Source organism: Podarcis melisellensis, assembly GCF_964234715.1.
Source record: "Podarcis melisellensis genome assembly, chromosome: 8".
NCBI classification, from domain to species: Eukaryota; Metazoa; Chordata; class Lepidosauria; order Squamata; family Lacertidae; genus Podarcis; species Podarcis melisellensis.
Window position 1 is genome coordinate 26894844 of NC_138540.1, and position 6122 is coordinate 26900965.

A 6122-nucleotide genomic window follows, 5' to 3' on the forward strand; every position below is an offset into this window, starting at 1 on the left:
TAAGAGAACATATTGCCCCTTATATACTCAGCTGGTAGCTCAGTCAGTAGAGCTTGAGGCAATCTCAAGGTTGTGGGTTCAAGGCCCACATGGTCCCCTTCCAACTCTACAATTCTATGACTCTATAGCATGCTTTGCAGACCAGACTTTGTGCTGCAGATAGAAGAGATCTGTCCCACTCCCACATGATGCAGGAATCAGGCCTTTAGTGTAGCAGCACCACAACCCTTCGGAGCTCCCTCCCAAGTCTGTGTATGAAATCGCTTTTACTGTTGATCTTTTATTACTGTTAATTGCTATGAGGTGTTTCTTGGGAAGCAATGCATAAATTAAGCAAATAAGCAAGCGGTGTTTGATCCTTTAAGAACCACAGGTTTGTATATATGTATTGCCTCTTATAAAAAGTACGGGGCATGGGGACCTCAGAGCCCCAGATGCAAACCCGTTTTGGGCTTCTGCCATCTGGGGCGGAAAAATAAATGGCAAGCAAGGTTACCGGCGCCATCTGCTGGCAGAGTGCAATTATAAGCCTCCTCACTTGTAGTGTAAGCAATTTCAAGCCGAGCAGTAGATTTCTGAAACAAATTTTAAAGCCCAGAGTACCCAAGTGGAGAGGGGAATCTGGGGCAGACTTTGACCTTTCAAATTTCAGCGGCACCCTCTGCAAGGCCAAAATTTCACTACATCAGTGGCTCCCAATTGGCCAAGTACCGGTACTGCGGACCCGCCCCCTTTTCAAAAGCAAAGCCACTGACCAGTTACTTTTGAAAGTTTTATATCTCAATGGTAGCTTTTGTTATGTGAATGGGTGCCAAGGACCCCTTGGGTGGGTTATGCAGACCCCCTGAGGACTGGGGGACCAACAATTGGGAACCACTGCATTATGTCATTGGAGTTTTCTTGGCAGGAATACTGGAGTGGCTTGCCGGTTCCTACTCCAGGTAGGCTCCATGATCACTGCAGATGGTAACAGCAGTCACGAAATTAAAAGACGCCTGTTTCTTGGGAGGAAAGCAATGACAAACCTAGACAGCATCTTAAAAAGCAGAGACATCACCTTGCCAACAAAGGTCCGTATAGTTAAAGCTATGGTTTTCCCAGTAGTGATGTATGGAAGTGAGAGCTGGATCATAAAGGAGGCTGATCACCGAAGAATTGATGCTTTTGAATTCTGGTGCTGGAGGAGACTCTTGAGAGTCCCATGGACTGAAAGAAGATCAAACCTCTCCATTCTGAAGGAAATCAGCCCTGAGTGCTCACTGGAAGGACAGATCCTGAAGCTGAGGCTCCAATACTTTGGCCACCTCATGAGAAGAGAAGACTCCCTGGAAAAGACCCTGATGTTGGGAAAGATGGAGGGCACAAGGAGAAGGGGACAACAGAGGACGAGATGGTTGGACAGTGTTCTCGAAGCTACCAGCATGAGTTTGACCAAACTGTGGGAGGCAGTGGAAGACAGGAGTGCCTGGCGTGCTCTGGTCCATGGGGTCACGAAGAGTCGGACACGACTGAACAACTAAACAACAACAAGCATTACATCATAGTTGTGATACCCTGTGCACCCCTCGGCTTGCCTTTAGAGCAGCAAGTGAAACCTAAACATCTAGGCTGCAACATCTCCCCGTCTCCCCAAGAGTCACTGTTCGTCTTGGGAAGCGGCAAGGACTGGGGCCTCCTTTTGGGGCAGCCTCTTCAATCTCTCCCAGGAGGCCTGCCCTTGCTGGGGGCTGAGAGGGGACTCGGCTGTGAGGAGGCACCTCTGGCCTCATGCCAGACTTGTTTTCCCTCATGGTGAACGGGGCGGGGAGGGTTTTGGTTGTGAAATGCCAGCGTGCTGCTCGAAAAGGCTCCGCTTGGGCAGAAGGGGCCGTATGGGTCACATGCCAGCCCAGCAGGGCTCCGTGCTAGAGAAGGCACTATAAAGAGCGATGTTTTGGCAGCTGGGAAAGTGTTTGGAGGCCTCTCTTAGGAGATGCTTGTATTGCCAAGGCAGGGCAGTTGTGTCTCCCCTCCCCTTGCTATACGTACATCGTCCTGGTGTGATGCTTGAGGGATTGTTTAGGAAAGAACCAGTGAGTCTTCACGGAGGCCCAGAGTGCAACCCCACTCCTTGCTTCTTGGCAGAGGTGGCATCAAATGGACGAAAGGGGAAAGCTGCTCACTAGCGTGGCACCGGTGTTGCCCAAAGTAGGCACCTGTCACCTATGATCTCAAAAACCTGTTCTAGGCCTTATCCTGCTGTTATAAGAATTCTAAGGTCTCAAATATATATTAAATGTTCATAAATGTACAAGGTAAACACATACATATATAAACCCTGTGTCTGAAATAGTAAAGGTAAAGGGACCCCTGACCATTAGGTCCAGTCGTGACTGACTTTGGGGTTGCGGCGCTCATCTTACTTTATTGGCCGAGGCAGCGGGCGTACAGCTTCCCGGTCATGTGGCCAGCATGACTAAGCCGTTTCTGGCGAACCAGAGCAGCGCATGGAAATGCCGTTTACCTTCCCACCGGAGCGGTACCTGTTTAGACCGCTGTAGACCACCTCCCCTGCTGTAGACCCCTCCTTCTGTGATGTATGTATGGTGTTTTAGGGGTGGTGGTCTTGGGCTACAGGGTGGGCAATTTCAAAAGTCTATATAAGGGCTTCTGCACCATTGTTCGGGGTGCTCCTCCCTTCTATGTGTGGTGAGCGGGGACCCTGTTGCAACAGTTTAAGAAAGATCAGGCTTACTAGCTGCTTTGCTTCTCAATATACAGTGGTACCTCGGGTGAAGGACTTAATTCGTTCTGGAGGTCCGTTCTTAACCTGAAACTGTTCTTAACCTGAGGTACCACTTTAGCTAATGGGGCCTCCCACTGCTGCCACGTGATTTCTGTTCTCATCCTGAAGCAAAGTTCGTAACCCTAGGTACTATTTCTGGATTGGCAGAGTCTGTAACCTGAAGTGTCTGTAACCTGAAGCGTCTGTAACCTGAAGCGTCTGTAACCCGAGGTACCACTGTACTCTGGTTGGCCTCTGTTATTTTCTCCTACCAATAGGGGACCCACTTAAGGACTCTATATGGGTTCTTGGATACCCCATAAGAGAAAAGGAGCAGGTTTGTTTCTTATAACACTACCATTGTCGGAGATCTTCCCTCCATGTCCTCTGCCTCAACACTTGGAGAAACTTCTTGGTTCATCTCCATGCCGCTGCAGTGCCGACTGACGTCCGTTTGTGTCGGAAGATGCCACCGTCATGGGCCAGAGGCGATGAGCAGCCAAGGTGAAGGCAGGAGGGCAAAGGCAACCCCCACCCACCACTGCCAGCCTCTTCATGACGCACCTCTCTAGGCCGCACCTTCTCAAGAAGGTCTCCCTTCATTAGCTTTCTGCTGTGGCTTCTCCGAGTGGAGGTTGACGCTTTTGTCACTGGCAATTTGTTGAAGGAGAAGGAGAAGAAGGGTTTGTTGTGAGCAATGAGGTCGCGCCGTCTCCACACAGACCTAATTACTTTGCACTACAGCAAAATGAAATGAGGCCCATGAGTCACCAAGGAGGAAGGAGCGGGCCGGAGGAGGCAGCAGGCTCCTCTCCCATCAAGAGAGAGCTGTCAATCCATTTGAGAATGGCATGCCGATTAATCATCCAACTTTCCGACTCCCGCGGCAATTAGCAGAGGCCTGCTGGGTCAGAGCAAATGTGGCCCACCTAGCCTCTTGTTCCCACAGTGGGCAACATGGGAATCATGGAATCGTAGAGTTGGGACCCCAGGGGTCATCTAGTCCAACCCCTGCAATGTAGGAATCTCAGCTAAAGCATCCGTGACAGATGGCCATCCAACCTCTGCTTAAAAACCTCCAAGGAAGGCGAGTCCACAACCTCTCAAGGGAGCCCTGTCAAACAGCTCTTGCTATAGTTTGCCCCACTTGTGACTCTCAGAAACTGACTTTAGAGAAAGCCAGGAGCCACATTGGCCCATGGCTACAAAAAAATAAAACAAAAATAAAAAATAAAAACCAACAAACAAAAACCCTCAATGCTAGTGCCTCTTTCACCTTCTGAAGTCTCAAGTGGCTTAGAAATGAACAAAACCTCATTGTTTGAAAGAAAGGCCATTGCCCATACTTTTGCTTTCATTCCATGTCCCTGTAGCACAATGGTAAGAAAAGTATTGTTGACCTTGTGCTGTTCGTGGCCATATTTTCCCCCTTCCCAATGTTGATATTTTTTCCGAAAGAAATGGTATCCCCTCAAAATAAAAGCCTGTCCCCTTGACTTGCAGCCTTGTCAGTGAGTTAAACTAAAGCTTGAATCGAATTTATGCACAGGTTTGGCTGGTGACTTATCTGGTCTCTGGTCAAACAGGCTTTTTGGATTGTTGAAATGCTACAAAACCTACAAACCTGTTTGACCTGAGATGACAGCAGGCTGAAGGAATAAATGTATTGCACCCGAACACACACACACTGACCATTCTGCCACAGCCCTTTCCTCTCCTTAGAACAGCTTCCCCCAACCTGACACCCTCCAGATATTTTGGACTACAATTCCCAGCAGCCCCAGCAGCAGCAGCATCATACAGCTGTGCCGGCTGAGGTTGATAGGAGTTGTGATCCAAAACATCTGAAGGGCAGCAGGCCGGGGAAGCCTACTGCGGACACTCCCTGACCCCAGCTTTAACCTTTGTTCTTTCTGAATATTTCAATGTGACTGTTTTTGTGGGGACAATAAATGACCTGAATAATTAGAAGCACCTGCTTTGAAAACAAAAGGTCCACGTTTCATCCTCAGGAGCCCAATCCCCAGGAGGTTGGTGCAGGGGGGGGGGCCCAATGCACTCCACACAATTCATGACACTCACAGCACCTCCTCTGGGCTCCCTTTGCCTCAATCTTTGGACATAGAGGAGGCCTAATCAACCAGGCCGGCTCTCCCATGAGGCAAGATGAGGCACCTGCCTCAGGCAACAGAATCCACTGGGGCAGCAGATCCCAATATCAAACTTTTTTCCAACCCCTTCTTCATTGGCAGGGAGGGAGGTGCCATTTTGGGACCTGCCTCAGGTACCCAGGTATCTTGGGCCAGCCATGCCAATCAGGGACTAAAAGTGGGTATCTTTAGTTGGAGGATATTGGGAAACTGGACCAGGTGACCATTGAGGGAGCGTACGTCTTTTCACATAACAGGCAGTCGGCTATCTGTGCCAACCTCACAGTCCCTGGCTAGAAAGACTTCCCTTTTCTTTGCCTGTGCCCTTTTCTGGTCATACTCTCACCGGCCCTCAAAAGTGGGGCAAGCACTGCCAACCTACCGGCTCAGTGTCGTTGCTGACATTCCCACATAAGACCAGCGTTGCTGGCATGGTGCGCTGCAGCAGCCCCTGATGAATACACCCCCCTCGTGCTCTTTGGACATGGTTGCGTACATGTTGATATTTTATAATGCCGTGGCAGATCACCTATATCCCTCTTGCATGTGGCATCAGCAAGCGGGGAAAGGGAAGAAGAAAAAAACCAAATGGGAAAAAGTCCACCGAGAACTTCATCTCAACTTTCCTTGATGCGAAGCAGTTGAAATAGGATCTGTCATTCCCTCCTCGTGCGCTTCACCGTCTTGCCGTGGCAGCTTCAAAGATTCTCATTCTCATTCATCCATCTTCTCAAAAGATGGAGGGGGGGGGGAGGCGAGAAAAAGCGCAATCCGTTCAGTCCCAGATCCTTTGCGTCAGGCCTGCCCAGGTTCATAAATCAGCCATTTCAATACTCTGCCCATTTCAAATGACGTCCAGTTCTTTCATTAAGCTCATGATTTATCGCTAGAAGATGCTCTCTTTTATTTTATGCCCGATTTATAAACTTTTCCCCCTGCTCTTTCCCCACCCCACCCCTCGTCGGAGATCATGTTCGCTTTGTCCACCGGGCCAACGAGACAGTAAATTTATTGTCTGAGAACCGCTACTCTGAAAGATGACATCAATGCGAAAAGCGTGCTTGCGTTTCCACATCCACGGACGAGGCAGCCATTGGAGAATCCGTGCTGGGTGGAGTCATGAGGTCACTCGCCATCACGGGTGGACCTGTGGCATAAAAGCACATGATGGGGGCAACAGCAGGAGAAGACGCATCGGCCAGGTGGGA